Source organism: Arvicola amphibius, chromosome 9, assembly GCF_903992535.2.
Source record: "Arvicola amphibius chromosome 9, mArvAmp1.2, whole genome shotgun sequence".
In the NCBI taxonomy this organism is placed as follows: Eukaryota; Metazoa; Chordata; class Mammalia; order Rodentia; family Cricetidae; genus Arvicola; species Arvicola amphibius.
This window is the reverse complement of record NC_052055.2, coordinates 70053702-70070713: the sequence shown is the minus strand read 5'-3', so window position 1 is coordinate 70070713 and position 17012 is coordinate 70053702. Positions and strand designations below refer to the sequence as shown.

General features: G+C 41.1%; 1 protein-coding gene and 1 long non-coding RNA gene across 14 annotated transcripts in view; one reads left to right on the top strand and one right to left on the bottom strand.

Moving 5' to 3' along the window:
- Positions 1–17012, top strand: part of Usp49 (ubiquitin specific peptidase 49) — a 78791-nt gene that overhangs the window by 43592 nt on the left and 18187 nt on the right. For 2 of the 13 annotated variants that reach the window (XM_038342844.1, XM_038342841.1), the window contains exon 4: positions 2688–2813. The exons of 10 other annotated variants lie outside the window; for them this stretch is intronic. The gene's annotated coding sequence lies outside the window, so the exon portion shown is untranslated. Of the gene's footprint in view, positions 1–2684; positions 2814–17012 lie in introns of all 13 variants that reach the window. One more of the 13 variants, XM_038342840.1, reaches the window with a different exon arrangement.
- LOC119823072 overlaps positions 8762–17012 on the bottom strand; it is a 29460-nt gene continuing 21209 nt past the window's right edge. The window contains exon 2 of the long non-coding RNA XR_005286895.1: positions 8762–8976. This is a non-coding gene — a long non-coding RNA (uncharacterized LOC119823072). The remainder of the gene's footprint in view (positions 8977–17012) is intronic.

Sequence of the window (17012 nt, the reverse complement as noted above, 5' to 3'; positions counted from 1 at the left end):
CCCTTTAGTACAGTTTCTCATGTTGTGCTGACCCCCAACCATAAAATCATTTTTGTTGCTACTTCATAACTATAATTTTGCTACGATTATAAATCATAATGTAAAAAATACCTGACATGCGACTCCTGTGAAAGGGTCATTTGATAACTCCAAGGGTCATGACCCACAGTCGAGACCGTTGGTCTAGTGGTCGAAAACATGAGCTTTGGTCCCAGACTACTTTGGGTCAGTTGCTTTTAGCTTGCTTGGGCAAGTTGGTCTCTGAGCTTCAATTCTCCAGCTTAAAGTTAGAGACAATAAAATTTTTATAATATGTTGATGCTGAGGATTAATTAGTCCATATGAAAAATGCACAGTAATGCCTAGAACACAGTAAGTACTTGGTAAATATCATCTCCATGGGATCACTCTGTGATGTTGCACTTTGGGAGTTAGCCCATCTTAGGGAAGGCTAGTACTGAGGACAAAAGATTCTTTATGAAAGTTTTTGTTTTAGCCTAGTTTCTTTTCTCTTAGAGTGTGTTGCTCAACTGTGAGAACAGAGTTATCCACCTCCTGCTCTTACTGCATATCTTATGGTGTATGTGAATAAACAGCCATTTTCTGGCTATATATAATAGTTCTACCTCAGCTTGTGTCACCTGCTGGTGTCATGCACCAGTTTCCAGCAGTCGGGAGGCTGAAGAAGGATCATGAATTTGAAGCCAAACCTCAGCTCCATAGTAAGATACTACCCACCCTATGCCCCCCACAAAAAAAAAAGAGAGAGAGAGATTCTGTCTCTGCAGGATGTATGTAGTTTTTCTTCTTTCAAGATAGCTATGCCAGATTTTTGGTTCAGAGCATGGCAGCCTCGTTGAACAAAAGAGCACCCCTGAAATTTCCTTTTTTTTTTTTTTTTTTTTTTTTTTTTTTAGACCTACTGGCCTTGAACTCACTATGGAGCTGAGGGTGACCTTGAACTCCTGATCCTCCAACCTTCACCCCAGTGCTGGGAAGCAGGTGTATAGCACCATGCCCCTACTTTTGAGTTTCTTTCTTTTTATTACAGTATTTTTGTACCTTTGAAAATGTGAGTGAGTGTGTGTGTGTGTGTGTGTGTGTGTGTGTGTTGCTTACATGTATCTGTTTACCATGTGTGTGCTTGGTGTTCATGGTCGCCAGAGTAGGGCATCGGATCTCCTGGCACTGGAGTTATAGGTGGTTGTGAGCTACTATGTAGGTGTTTGAAACAGAACTCAAATCCTCAGGCTGAGTAGCAAGTGCTACTCTTTGTCATGGAGCCAGCTTTCCAGCCCTTCAGATTGTCTTTGATGTCTATCCCATTGCTTGTCACCTCTTGCTGAAATCAGTAAGTGGTACTCACACCTCCTGCCTACTCAGGAGTGTGTTAATAGTGATTCCTTCTCAGGTCTCTGAGGGAGTTGAAGACCAGAGAGTTATAGATTTCCTTGTTTACCAGACACAGAAAGGGAGTTATGATAGAAGGTAAATTAGGTACAAGACTTTGGACTCACCAAGATAGGAAAGATATGGAGTATTTTCTCATAATTTGTCAAATGCAAATTGACTAGACATTGTTGATGTACTTATTGCTTGTATATATTATATATAGCTCTTGTAACTACTGTATATAGTTTTTCTTATATTAGTTATAGCCTTTTTAATTTTAGATAAAAAAGTGAAATATAGTGATATTTTATTTGTTTTAATAAAGGAAGTTTGCTTAAAGATCAGAAGGGCAAAGCTAAGCCACTAGAGGTCAGGCAGTGGTGGCACACGCCTTTAATACCAGGATTTAGGAGACAGAGGAAAAGAATCTCTGTGAGTTCAAAGCCACTCTGGTCTACACAAGATCAATGCAGAAACAAATCCAAGTGGTGGTGCCCCATCTTTAATCCCAGTACTAGGGAGTTATGCCTTTAATCCCAGCACTAGAGGGAATATAAAATAGGAGGAAAGAGAGATTCAAGCTGCTTAATCTACTTAGTCTGCAGTCGGCTCAGCCTTGGTAGAGGTAAGACTTCTCTAGTGGCTTGGTTGCTTTGCTTTGCTTTTCTGATTTTCAGGTTGAATCCCAATAGCTGTCTCTGGGTTATTATTTGTGCTACAGGTTTTTATATTTTTTACTACTACTACTACTACTACTACTATTATTATTATTATTATTATTATTATTATTATTGTGGTAGAGTACAAAGGATTAAGAGGAGATTGCTTGTCATATCGCTCAGTACAAAATTTAATAGTCTCGTTGAATGCTTTCCCTTTGTGAATGAGCCTCTCCATTTTCCATTTTTAGGCAGATGAGTAAATGCCTTGTAGCCACCTGTCACTTTAGCAGTAAGATAAATAACCAGTTGAAGGATGCACATGTAGAGAATCACACCTGATCCTTTTGTAGTTGAAGGTGGCAGTCACTGAGCATTTGCTGTGAAGCCAGCAGATTCCTACCAGCTACGCATCCCAGCCTGTGATTCACAGCCACAGGCCCACATTCCACACTTGGCACAGTTTGCTCCTACCATCTTCAAAAAGACTCTAGATGCTCACTAGGCCCCCTAGGTAGATCTGCTACTGTGATTCCGTGTCCCCAGTGAAGCTGTACCATTTGAAGTACATTTCTGTGGATCTTCAAAGTCTTTCTCTGGCAAATTCTGCTTGATTTTTTTCTGTTCACCCAGCAGCTACTGGAGCGTGCAAAGCAGAGGCTTTCAGAAACAGGATGCTCGAGAGGCTGCCCAAGCGTTGGAGCTCCAATACTACAGGCTGTCGTTGAAAATCATAACCCGTAGTCATAGCTCAGTGGCATGGTAGGTTTTGTGGAACTAAGTGGTTGGGTTTCATTTGAAGAGAACTAGCAAGAACCCTGAGTAATTGTTTACCCAGCCTTTGTTACCTGTACCGTTTGACCAGTAGGAAGGGGAGTTTGTGAGGTCTGCCGAAAGGACCTTAGCAGGAGGTGGCTAGTCAGGGTTAGTGTGCTCTCAGTGTCTTCTGACTGTAGGAAATAACTGAGGAAGTAACTGTTTCCTGAGCTCTGTTGGTGCCAGGCATTGCTTGAAGCATTTCTTACCTGTTAACTAATTGAATAATTTAACAATTCTATGTATACTCACAGGAATATTCTTTCTGTTTCCTGAAGAAACTGAGGTCTGGAGACACTGCCTGTCGGTCATATAAAGCTAACAGGAAAGTGATAGAATCCCAAACTAGCTAGCTTAGCTTGACCTCACTACTGTGCTGATGCTGTTTGGTTCATTTGCAAATTAACATTTTCTCTATTCACATTTTATAGTTGTAGGACCAGAAAATTTTTAAATTAAAAAGTACTTTTAATTTCTCATAATAGTATACAAAAGAAAACTCTCGCAGAAAGCCCAGCACCGGTGCTCCAGCTCACATGGGAGGCTCCCTAGAGCGCTATGCTCTAGAGTCATAGAACCAGAGGCTGGCAGGCTCTCCAAGCTTGCTGCTGCTGCTGGTTTGTTTTATTTTCAAGACAAGGTGACAGGGTCTCACTATATAGCTCTAGCTGTCCTAGAACTCACTATGTAAAACAAGCTAGCCTCAAACTCACAGAGACCTGCGTGCCTCTACCTTCTGAGTGCTGGGACTAAAGATGTGAGTCATCATGCCCAGCCATTGTTTTAACATTTATTTTATTTGTGAGTGTGAATGTGTACACATGCATGAAGAGCTCAGAAAACAACTTGCAGAGTTGGTTCTGTTCTTCCATTATGTGGGTCTCAGGGATTGAACTCTGGTGCTCGGGTTTGTCAGCACCTTTACCTCCCTAGCCATCTACTCAGCCTGGCTATTTATTTATTTATTTATTTATTTATTTTTGAGTCAAGAAGAAACTATATATTTAATATAATAAATATATGAAATATAGTAATAAATACACTCCATAAATACTAGTAATAAATTCACAAAATATAGTGATTCTTCTATTCTAACAACCACATCTGTTTTAAAAGGATGACAAGTACACGTGCCCAAGACTTTATTCTTGGATGCTTTGACCTGTGTCAGCGGTTTCTGGTGATTTTAATTTCATGGATCTTTTAAGTACGCACAGTAACTACAACCTATTGTTTGCAAAACAAAACACTTTAACATTGAGAATGTTGGAGATAAAATCTCTTTGTAAAGAACCAGTGTTTTCCAAGGACAGGCACATCCTGGCCAGTGAAGACTTGTGGTCAGATTCTCATTTATCTGGGTTGCTGGGGTCAGATTCCATTTGGAGTTAGGATGGATTACCTTGGACCAGATGACCAGTGCAGTATAGCATCCTCCTGTCCATCCAAAGCATGCACAGGGATATGAATGGGCAGAACACCTGCTGTGGACATTCCCATCCTGTCTGACCACCTTCTTTATTTTTTTTTTTAATTATTATTTCAGATGTACACGTTTTGCCTGATGTTTGAATGTTCATTGCATGTGTGTCTGGTGTCCTTGGGGGCTAAATGAGGTTACTGGATCCCTTGGTTATAGATGGTGTGGGTGCTGGAAATGGAACTTGTGTCCTCTAGAAAAGTAGCGAGTACTCTTACCTGCTGAGCCATTTCTCCTTTTTTGTTCTAAAAATGACCTGAGTGCTGTTGCTTCTAGGCTCTTTAGGGTTTCCCCAGAGGTATTCTGGTTCATACAATGCTGTTAATAAATTAGATACCCTTCTGATATCTGACCTTCCTCTTCTAAAAAGAGCCTCCACATCCAGGGGACACTCCCTCCCTCCCTCCCTCCCTCTTTCCCTCCCTCCCTCCCTCCCTCCCTCCCTCCTCTCTCTCCCTCCCTCCCTCCCTCCCTCTCTCCCTCCCTTCTCTCTCTCCCTCCCTCCCTCCCTCCCTCCCTCTCTCTTTCCCTCCCTTCCTCCTCCCCTCCCTCCCTCCGTCCCTCCCTCCCTCTCTCTCTCTTTCCCTCCCTTCCTCCTTCCCTCCCTCCCTTCTCTCTTTCCCTCCCTCCCTCCCTTCCTCCCTCTCTCCCTTCCTCCCTCTTTCCCTCTCTCTTTTCCTCCCTTCCTTTTTCCTTTTTGGTTTTCTATACAGGGTTTCTCTGTATAACAGCTCTGACTCTTATTTTGACTAGATATTCTTTTGCTCTTAGAAATATCGTGTGTGTGGAGAGGGCGTAGTGCCTGCTATCTCCATCTACTAGAGAAGAACCTCTAGCTGCCCACACCATTTTGCTAACAGCACTCCCTCTATTGCTTTTTTAAGAAAAATTTTGTTTTTATTTTGTCATCTATTGTCAGAGGCTACTCGTTTGTTCCTGGCTGCCCAGACCCAAAATAATCACTCAGAAACTATATTATTTGCAATTCTGTTTGGCCAATAGCTTAAGTATATTTCTAGCTAGCTCTTACATACTAAATTAATCCATTTCCATTATTTTATATTTTACTATGAGGCTTGTGCTACCAGCAAGGTTCTGGCTGGTGACTCGTGTCTTTCTCCTCTAGTGGCTACATGGCATCTCTCTCTGACTCTGCCTACTCTCTCTATATATCTCTTTCAGCCTGGTTTTACTCTGTTAAGCCATTGGCTGAAAGCAGCTTCTTTATTAACCAATGGCAATAAAACATATTCACACCATACATTATCTCCCACATCACAACTCAGAGTCTTTATATGTAGAATAGGCTGGTGCACACATAAATTTTTAAGACAATTTGCATGGCATTGGAGATAAGAGGAAATGACAGTTACCTTGGAATCATTTACCTTACTACTGAGAAGAGCTGTATTTATAAGTTGAAAGTACCTGTATCTGATAGACTAGTGAGTAACAGGAGCTAAGCTCAGAGGAGGACACTAGCTTGTGGACCTTCAACTTAGTGATGGCAATAGCCCATCTGTCTTTGGAGGCAGTTTTTAATGGAAGAAAGTGTTTTGAGTGGAAACTTTTCCTTGAAGGTGTATAAGGTAGAGCCCTTCATTGGGGGAGCTATGCATCTATTCATGGAAAGGCGACAGAAATCTAGGGGATGAGAGCATTCCAGTTTGTTTTAAACAGGACAGACTCCATGTTTACCAGTCAATGTGTCTTGTTTCAGGGCCTCAAATCTTGTGAAGACTTTTAGTGTTCCTTAAGTGCCCAGAAGTTCCTTCTCAGCTTCCTTCAGGCACACTCTTCCTGCTCTTGGCCAGTCCTGTTTTATCCATTCAATTGTGTTGTTGAATAAGGTTTCCTTTATTTCCTGTACCATTCCTTAGCTTACCCTCTGGTTTTTCTCTTAGACAAACAAATCAGTGAAAGGCTGAATATTGTATTGTTTTACCATTATGCTACAATCAATGAAAATTCAGAGAGGTTAGTGTTAAGACATTATAGCAAGCAAAAGACTGTCTATCATGATGCGTGTGCTACATGCTTCACATGTAGTTCTCTTCGATAGTCTGTGGTTCATCAAAAGTGTTTCAAGAAATCTCTGAAAGATTTGACTACAAAAAAGGAACAGTGGGGGCTGGAGAAACGGCTCAGTGTTAGTAGTGTTTGCTGCTCTTCCATTACCCACATGGTAGGCCACAAGTCTCTACCCTCTTCTAGTCTCCACAGACATGTAGACACATAGTGCACATACATATATATATATATATAGACAAGACACTTATACACACATAAATAAATAAAATTTAAAACTTTAAATGTAACCAATAGAATAGACTTGGTAGGGTCTGTGGGGATTGTGTTGAAGACATCCCATTTGCAGCAGGTCATGTTGAACATTCTGCAGACAGAACTGTTCTGAGTCTGCAGCTGCCTGGGGAACCTTCCTGAGTTCCTCCAGCATCACCTTTGTGATGAACCCATCATGGCATGGCACACTCGGAGCTGGGTTGACTGTTCAGGGTCATCCTTTAGATCTTAAAACAACAGTTGTATTTGCATTTCAGTGCTTCTCATTTTCCAGTAACCTAGCAAACCTAAAGTGCAATCAAATTTTCTGATTTTTCTGTCATACTACCTTTCTGGGTTTATTGTTTTGTTTTGTTTGTTTGTTTTTTGTTTTGTTTTTCAAGGCAGGGTTTCTCTGTGTAGTTCTGGTCTTTCAGAATCTTTTAATGGTGATGTTGATGACTTGAACACTCCTCTGGGTTGACTAACACTTCCCTTACATGCTGAGTGTGGCTTTGTCATCCTTCCATCTACTCATCCATTCATTCAGAAGGCCTTATTGAGCCATCACCTTTCTGGGAAATGTCAGATAAATGTAACACATGGCAGCTCCATAGCAAGCTGTGTTCTGTAACCTAAGGAATACCTGGACAGTGGGAAGAGACGGCATAATACTCTTTCTTCTGGTATCATCTTTCCATTTCTACTGTTATTTTTCCCTCTATTCATCCATTCTCTCTCTCCCTCCCTCCCTCCCTTTTCTCTCTCTCCCCCCTCCCTCCCTTTTCTCTCTCTCTACCCCCTCTCTCTCTCCCTCCTCTCTCTCTCTTTCTTTCTTTGTTTCTTTCTTCATTTTAGAGGTGGTTGACTTAGGGCCTCTTACAGCATAGACTGGCTTCAAACTTGAACTTGCTGTGTATGAGACTGGCTTGAATTCCAGATCCTCCTATGTCCACCTGTCAAGTGCTGAGATTATGGGAATGTGCCACCACTCTCCTGCTTAAGTAGTGAAGCACAAAATGCTCCCAAATCAGGCTACCTGAATTTTTACTTTCTTTTTTTTAAAACTTTACAGTGATGTGAAAGCAATGCATATTACATAGAGAAACTATACTTCAAATTTATGTGTTGCTCTTTTTCTGGACTAGCAATCTTCTCTATTAACAACTTGGACAGTGGCAACAAACCACAGCTCCTAGTCTACCACGTGATCATGAGAGTGACAGGCCTGTGTGCAGATGATGAGATGGCTCGGTAGACAAGGTGCTTGCCATTCCAGCCTGCTGATCTGGGTGAGATTGTGAAAATCCTCAGTTAAAGGAGAGTCTGACTCCTGAAAGTTGTCCTCTCACTTCCTCATTCACACCACGGCATACACATGCACACACACAGATACAATAAAAGCCAAACAAGAACCTGCACACTAGAGAACACCATGCTCTCAGCTGTGACATCACGTGCATCTGATATCACACACCACTCTGATTAATAACCAGGGTTTTCTGTATGAACTGTCAGCACATTCTTCATCATTTGTTGGGTGGTAGGTTTTGTTTGTTCTTTCAGTTTGAATTATGTGTCTGGGTGGGGTGTATGTGTGTGTGAAAGTGCTTTTAGAGGCCAGAAGGTGTTGGATCCCCTAGGGCTAGAGTTAGATGGTTGTGAACACCTGCAATGTGTCTTAAGAACCAAACTAAGGCCTCTGCAGGAGCAGTACTTGCTCTTAACTACTTATTCATCTTTCATGTTTTTTGTTTATTTACACATCTGTGTGTGTGTGTATACATGTGTACGTAAGGAGGCCAGAAGACAGCTGAGGTTGATGTTGGATGTTTTCCTTAGTTATCTTCCACCTAGAGACAGGGTCTCTCACTGAACCAAAGTTCACTATTCTAGCTAGCCAACTTACCCAAGTAATTCTGGATACACCTCTAGAGGCCTCCATGCCCATTTTTACATAGGTGTTGGGGATCGGAACTCCATGCTTGTATCTCCCGTATCTTCTCCTTTCCCCTCCTCCTCGTGCTCTCTTTTTTAAGAAAGACTAATTCTGTAGCCCAGGCTGTCTGAGCTGTTCAGATACTACAGGTGTCAACTACCACACTCAGCTGCAGTTGAACTCTCAAGAAAGTATCTTTGGGCAACATTGTATAAGCTCATTGGAGACAAAAGGAGTCAAATTACTTTAGAAAAGAGTTCATGGAGAGACTATGGTTGGGGCCAACAAAATTTGCACAGCTCACGTTGTCCTAATCCGAGTGCTGTAGTGATGGGAGCGGAAGAGTACAGTGGGTCACCGAAGAGACATGCAGACCAAGCTGGCTAGACGTAAACAGCCTAAGTCAGCTAGAAAAGAAACCAGAGGGGATATTTTTATTATATTGTAGCAAAACATTTTATAAAATACATCACGTGAGGACATTAACTATAAATCTTATGTATGAAAAGACATTTGAAACAAAAGACATGCCACAGAAAAAGATTTTGGTAATACCTCTGTCTAGCAAGTGTTTGTATACAGCTTGTATAAAGAATGCTAATTATTTAATGAAAAAAAAACAACCCAACTGAAAACAATTGCTTGATCTCTTGGACTATGAAATGTTTGTTTCTACTAATATTTAATCTCTAGTACTTACAAAGTAGTTTCATTTTTAGTTCTGGCAAGTTCTTTTGTGACTGGCAGGAATAGTGGTGAGCATGCTTTATCAGCTTACAGAAGACAAAAGAAAATACTGATCAATTAGGCATGTTTGTATTGTATTCTAGTACTTAGGAGGCTGGCTATATAGGAGACCTTGTCTCAAATATATAAGTAAAGAAAGAAATGAAATACATTTAAAAACTCTAAATCAGATAGTGAATAATCATATTTTTTTAAATTTTTGTTTATTAATTCCTTTGAGTATGCCACCTGTATGTATGGCTGTGTGCCTTGTGTGTGTGGTGCCTGAGGAAGTCAAAGGAGCTCATCAGACTCCCTGACCTAGAGTTACAAGCCATTGTGAGCCACCGTGTGAGTGCTGGGAATCAAACCCAGGCCTCGGGAAGAGCAGCAAGCACTCTTACTCTTAATCACTGAGCCATCTCCCCAGTCGTGGTTTTTTATTATTATTTTTATTATTATTACTATTGTTTTATTTTTTAGACTATAAATTCATGGCTTCTTATTCATTGTTATTACATATATATATGCATATGTGTGTTTATGTTGTGTGCATAATATGTGTATGAATACATGTATTTCTAAATACTTAAGTACAATGTGCTCACTTGTATAATGTTACTTGTATACATGTTGTGTATGTTTCAATGTTGACCATTTGGAATTACAACTAGTTGGTATGCTCTTCCCTAAGGAAGACTATTTCCTATTTTCATTCTTTAGTTGCTTATAGTTTTTGTGTAGAGTTCAGGACTCCTGCCCCCGACACACACACACACACACACACCCACACACACACACACTAGCATGTCTAGTGTTGTCCTGGTTCAGATCACGTTTAGACAGTCATGTTAGTAATAGACTTTATGGATTTGAGGGGGGGAGTTTATTTTTGTTTTGTTTTGTTTTGTTTTGTTTTGCCTTAGACAGGGTCTCCCTGCATAGCCCTGACTGTCCTGGAGCTCACTATGTAGATCGGAGTGGTCTCAAACTCACAGAGATCCATTTGCCTCTGCCTCTTAAGTACGGGGACCCAGCATACCCAGTTTTTCAAAGCCAGTTTTGAAATCTGACACACAACTTAGTCATGTACCAGCAATACAACTTGGGAGAAGATTCTTTACTTTTTCTAAGCCTACTTATGCCACCAAGCCTAAATAACCTAAGTTCCATCTCTGGAACTACGTGGTAAAGGAGAGAACCAGCTCCTACAAGTGCCTCTGACCGCCACACATGCCCTGTGGCACATGCTTGCCCCACCACAAAAATAAATACAAAATAAATAAAAGCATAATAAAAAATAGATCACATAAAAAGGGATATAGTCCAGTACTTCAGCAGCTTGTCATGGGAAGTAAATGATACTTAAGTTTTAGAATAGTTCCAGGATGTAGTTTTTGCTAATTGAGAATATGTTTAATCATTTATAATGCCAGTAATTACATGAATGTAGAAAAGCATCTTTCCCTGACTAAATTTATCTGTGTTCTACGTGGAGAGTGTGGATGGAGAGCTACCTAGTCTGAAAACGCAGCTGGCTACAGGCCTCTTACTTACAGTCCTCTCAGGCCATTTCCCCAGTGCAGTCATAACTAGGGTCTGGACCTTAATGCTGGAAGTTCAGAGCCTAAATTTTGTGAAAACATGATGTGATGACCAGCTTTCTTGGGAACAGACACATGTGGTCATAATCACAGAGTGAAGATTCATTTACAGTGAGGAATGGGACTGTTAAGCACACTGATCCTTGAGAGTGGTGGTTATTGCATTCTGTCCCCGAAGGCTAGCTCTATGGAAAATCAGTTTTGGTTTTCTGCACAAGGAGTAAGTGCAGAGAGAACCTTGCTGGATGGTTTTAGTGACCGACTCCATCAGACTCTTTTATGCTGTCAGCAGGCTCAGTCCTGTAGGAGGAACGCTGACCAGTTAGTGCAAAGACTTTCTGTACACACACTGGTGACCACCAGCCTGTGGTTAGGCATAGGCTCATAGTCCTTTACAGTTACATTCTCTCTCATTCTCTCTGCTGTCTAAAGTTGTGCCTGGATCACTTTGATCGGTTTGGGGGTTTACAGAACTCTGAAGTCAAAGTCAATTAGATGTCTGACATCTTGTTAATACTAGACCGCAGTGTTTTGCTATTTTTTTAAAAGATTAATTATTGTGTGACCATTACATAACTTTCTTCATTCTCAGGTGGTAACCTAAAGCTGTTATTGTAGAGCATTTTATGTCATTGCTATGTATAAACATAAAATACTCATGCTGTCTCTGTTGTAGGAGGCTGCTTGTTTGTTCCTGGCTACCCAGATCACGAAATAATCACTCACAAACTATATTATTTGCAATACTGTTAGGCTAATAGATTAAGGATATTTCTGGCTAACTCTTATATCCTAAACTAACCAATTTCTGTTAATCTGTATATCGCCATGTGGCTGTGGCACACCGGCAAGGTTCCAGCTGGCAGCTTGTGCCTTTCCCCACTGGCGGCTACATGGCATCTTCTGACTCTGCCTTCTTTCTCCCAGCATTCAGTTTAGTTTTCCCTGCCTAGCTCTGTTCTGCCCTGCTGCTATAGGTCCAAAGCAGTTCTTTGTTAATCAATGGTAATCACAGAATACAGAGAGGAGTTTCCCTCCCTCCCTCTCCCCCCCCTCTGTGTGTGTCTGTGTCTGTGTTTATATACACTAGGGTTTAGAACCTTGGACCTTGTGCTTGCTAGGTAAATAACAGCTACATCTGCAGTCTCTCTCCCTCCACTTGTCTCTCCTTCCCTTCGCAGGAACTTGCTACCTAGACAAGGCTGGCCTCAAGCTCATAGAGATCCACCTGCCTCAGCCTTTCAAGTGCCAGAGTTAAAGGTGTGGACTGCCGTGCCTGACTTCTTGAATCTTGACTATGTTCAATGGTTTTATGATGGTTAGTCTCAGTTGTCACCTTAATGAGAGATCTAAAATCACCTGGGACAGAAGCTTCTAGGCTTGCCTGTGAGGGATTATTCTGATTAGGTTCACTGGGTGCCACGATCCCCTGTGCTGGGATTCTGGACTGTATAAAGGAAAGCAGAGGGAGCACAGTAAATATAAAGATCAATCACTCTGTCTTCCTTACTTGGGATACAATATAAACCATCTGCTTCAACCTCCTGCCACTTGGCCTCCCTGCCATATGATCTCTACCATGGAACTGTGAGCCAGAACAGGAAAAATATCTGTACAAACAAATCACTTAATTAGTCCTCCCTCCGCCTTTTCATTCAAGCCCACCATGTTTGGGCCCTCCTCTGGGTTGGTATCCCCAGGGATATAAAATAATAGCAATATTTTACTCTGCCAAATTAGGTAGCATGTTTCTAATCTGTAGTTCCTTCAAAGCAATTTAGTTCTTATTTGCTGTAGTAATTTCTTCAAATGATATATGGAGTGAAGATATATAGGTTTGTACAATTTATTGGTATTGTTTATTTAATTATTATATAATAATAAGCTATTATTTAGCCAACCATTAACTTAAAGATAATAAGCAGGACCTGTAGACTGCTTGTCTAGAATCTGAAGGGCCTGGTTGTGGTTCATAGTACCACAGACAAATAAGAAAGGTAAGAATAAGGGTCAGTGAAGTAGCTCAGTGGTGAAAGTATTTACAATGCAAGCCTGATGACCTGAGTTCAGTTCCTGTGACCCCCAGTGGAGGAGAAAACCAGCTCCAGAAACTTTCCCAGGTTCTAGACACATCGTTCATGCACACAATAATGATAGGAACTAAAATAAGTTAATAGGGATAAAAGGTTCAGACAACATGTGGTGCATACACCAAAAGTTTAATTTTAGAATAATTACCCCTCTTAACTGTTATATTCTGTATTTAATTAGGCATAGCGTTGCACTCCTGTAGTCTAGATACTCAGGCTGATACAAGAAATAACCTGGAGTCTGGGGTTTGGGGACTGGACTAGGCAACTAGTCTTCACAAATAATCAGATAAAGTCTCAAAACTAATGAATTTTCTTGTTTTTTTATTTGATATTTGTTACAAATATGCATCATTGATGTTATTATTTGGTCAGTATCTAGAGGCAAATAGGGATGTTGAAAAAATGAAATCAACAAGATTCATGTTTTGCATTCTCATATCTTTTACTTGTCATGGCCAATGTCATGAGTGCTGTCAGCACTACAGCTCAGCTCCTCCTCCGTGGGGTCTCAGGCCAGGCCTCACACGGCTCCCTCTTCCTCTTTCTGCCTGTATTTGCTCACGTAGTGGCCTGTCCCCCAATTCTGCTTTCTGATCCCTGCTGTGGTCAGTGAACCCACACTAAGTTATTAGCAGCTGATTGGCTTGTTTCCCTAATAGATTATATGTTTCCCTTGCTACAGACTTTGACACCTTAACTTAATGGTAGAACTGGCTGGCAATGCAGAAGCTGTTTTTGTTGTTGCTGTTGTTTTGTTTTGATTTTTTGAAACAGGAGCAGAGGTGCTTGTGGAACTTGAACCACAAGAATATTGCCTACGTGTATTGCCTTTGTGTGAGAGCCGGGCCAGTCCTCACCTCGTGGGCCTGCTCACTGTACTGTGTTCATAGTACACAAGGGATAAGAGTTCATGCACAGTTCATGTCTTTGACACCCTTCTGTGTCTTACTGAAAGAAGACCCCTTTCTTTTTCCACCACACAGCACATTCTGCAGATTCATTGTACACCCCCGCTAAAGGCCGAGCTGAGGCTAACTCAGCCTCTTTAATTCAACTGCACTGAGTTTGCTTTTGACATCTTAATTGGACTTTTACTATCCTTGCTCTGTGTTGCTATTAAATAATTTTGAAAGACTTTAGAAAAATAAAAAAAATTGGATAAAACCTTTTAATTTCTTTTGAAAAGCTCACTCTAAGTTTAACATGTTCTTTAATTGCTTAACAGCTCATTATGAATGCCTTGTTGAATGATGTTCTCTGAATGAAGTCAGGACCAGCTTCTTGGTTCCTATAGGACTCCAGACTCTGTAGAGGCCCCAGGAGAAAGCCTGCCTCAGAGACAGGGCCATTGTTAACCAAGTCTACCATGGTCTTGATTGCATCAGTGACTTATAAAGTATAGGGAGTTGTAAACAGTCTCTTCACTGAGCCTCCCCTCCCCTCACTGATTCTCCTTCCTAAGTGCCTGTCCCTCCCTCTGTCCTTCAGAGTGGTTAGTTGAGTATTAGGGGAAAAAAATACTGACCGCTAAAGTGGACTGTTATTGGAGCTGTCCTTTGGGGGAAAGACAGTCTTCTCAAAAATTCACTTCTATGAACAACTATTGGAACTGGCCCCTGGGAAGAAGAGAAATTACCTTGCTCCTTGGTTGATATGAAATGTCAGATGATTGACACTTCACTGATGGAAGCTCAGTTGTTTTTCCACTCCGCTTACTGCTGAAGAGTGCTGTACTTTGTCACTTATCGACAGGGAATTGGAATGAGGAGAGGGCTCTTTTAGAAATAACTAGTTTTTAAAAACAAAATTTCTTAGTGTCATTAGACTGACTATATTATGTTTCCTAGTGAAAATGCAGTCAACTATATTGCTCTGTGCTTAACATAGGGCATCTGCCTAATGCCTGAATGTTCACTTTTGTTCGTGTGTGTGTGTGTGTGTGTGTGTGTGTGTGTGTGTGTGTGTACTGAGCCAGAGGCATTGGATTCCCTGAAGCTGGAGTTATAGGCAGTTGTAAGCCTTCTGACATGGATTCTGGGATCTGAACTCAGGTCCTCTGCTAAGAGCAGCTAGTGTTCTTAGCCATTGAACCATGTTTCCATCCCATCATTCCTGAATTTTTAAGACAACTAAAATATCAAGTCTCTCAGTGCCATCTCCTTTTGAAAATAAGTAACAATGTTTTTCCCCTCAAAAGGGAGTCTCTTTCCCATCCCTGCCCACACTTGAAGACACGTGTTATAGCTGATTTTTCTTTATTCTCTGGCTTTCATTAGGTTGGAGGGCACTCATGACATATAATACAATACTTTTCCCTTTTTTTCACATATTGTATTTTTAAGTACACACAGAGCCCCCTTTCTCTGCATTTTAAAAAATGATTAGTGAATTCCATATGTGGCTGATTTATAACATCTTACTGTTGCCTTTGTTTAGCTTTTTAGACAGTCTCATATAGCCAGGCTGGCCCAAACTCACTTTGTAACGAAGGATGACCTTTACTCCATGACTCTCCTGCTTCTACCTCTCAATTTCTGGGATTTTCTATGTTTATGTGCTGCTGGGGACAGGACCGAGGGCTTCATACATGAAGGGCAAGCACTATGCCAACTGATCCGCATCCCAGTCCTGATTTATAGTGGCCCTGACCTATTTCCTGTTAAAGTGCCTGATTGTTCTCTTTGTCATTTCCTGTTTTCTCTTGTAGGACGCATTTAACATACAGTTTTTTATGTTTGTCATCTTTACTCTTGAAATCAAGTGATGCAAGTTTGTGGTTCCATTCATGCAAAATTCGATGGCTTTCTGTTCTGACAGATACACCTAGTTGTGCTGAGAGTAGACAGGGTGCACAGGACTAAAAGTGTCCCCATGTCTTAGAACAGCCCACTGAAGTAACCAGCACTGACATCTATTCCAGAGGATCCCTTTAAATATTCTAGTAAGATGAATTTTTTTAATTCACAGAAATTATCCTTTTTTCCCCTTCTACCAGTGGTTCTTAACATATAAAAGTGTCTTCTGTGCAAACAGCTATGTGTGGAAAGTCGTCTTCAGCCACGTGGAGAAAGTAGGGAGATTCCCAGTTTCACTGCTTAGGCTACAGCGGGAAAAACAATTGCTGGCATCTTAAGTTTCAAGTTTGAATTAATTTTTTCAAAGAAAATATATTTGAGCCAGGAGTAGTGCCCCATACCTGTAATCCCACTACTTGGGGGGCTGAAGTAGAAGGATCACTCCCAAGTTCAAGGCTAGCCTGGTCCACATCAAGAGACCCTATTTTCAAACAAAATACTTTCGGCAGCTAGCTGCCAGTGTGGTAGTGCTAATACTCTAGCCTCATATTATAGATACCTGGTAGGTTCAATGGGATTTCTAAAAATGTTTTTAGGCTTATTTTATGTGTATAGGTCTTTTGCTTACATGTATGTCTTTGCGCCATGTGTGTGCAGGGTCTTTGGAGGCCCAAAGAAGATAATCAGGTGGGTAGGTCACCAAGAGCTGGAGTTATGACAACTACCATATAAATGATGGGAATAAAACCTTCATCTTCTAGAAAGCTGGTGCTAGTAACCACTGAATTATCTTTCCAGCCCCTCTATCTTATGTTTTGAGATAGGATCTCTCACTGAACCTGGGCTCTCTGATTCAGCTACCTCAGTTGTCTAGTGACAGCTAGAGTTATGAGCATGCATCACCATGCTTAGCTTTTTCATGGATTATGGGGATCTGAACTCAGGTCCTCTGTAGTTGGAATTTTCTTTGGTCTGCCAACCAGCTCCCAAATAAAGACACGGAGACTTATTTATTATGAGTGCTCAGCCTTAGCTTAGGCTTATCCCACTAGTTCTTTTAACTTAATTTAACCTGTTTCTCTAGTCATCTACGCTTTGCCTTGGGACTTTTTACCTTTCTTCCATTCTGTATGTCCTACTTTTCCTGTTTCTTGTGTGTCTGGCTAGCTGGCCCCTGGCATCTCCCTGGCATTTCTTTTTTTCTTCTCGAGCCCATAAGTTCTGC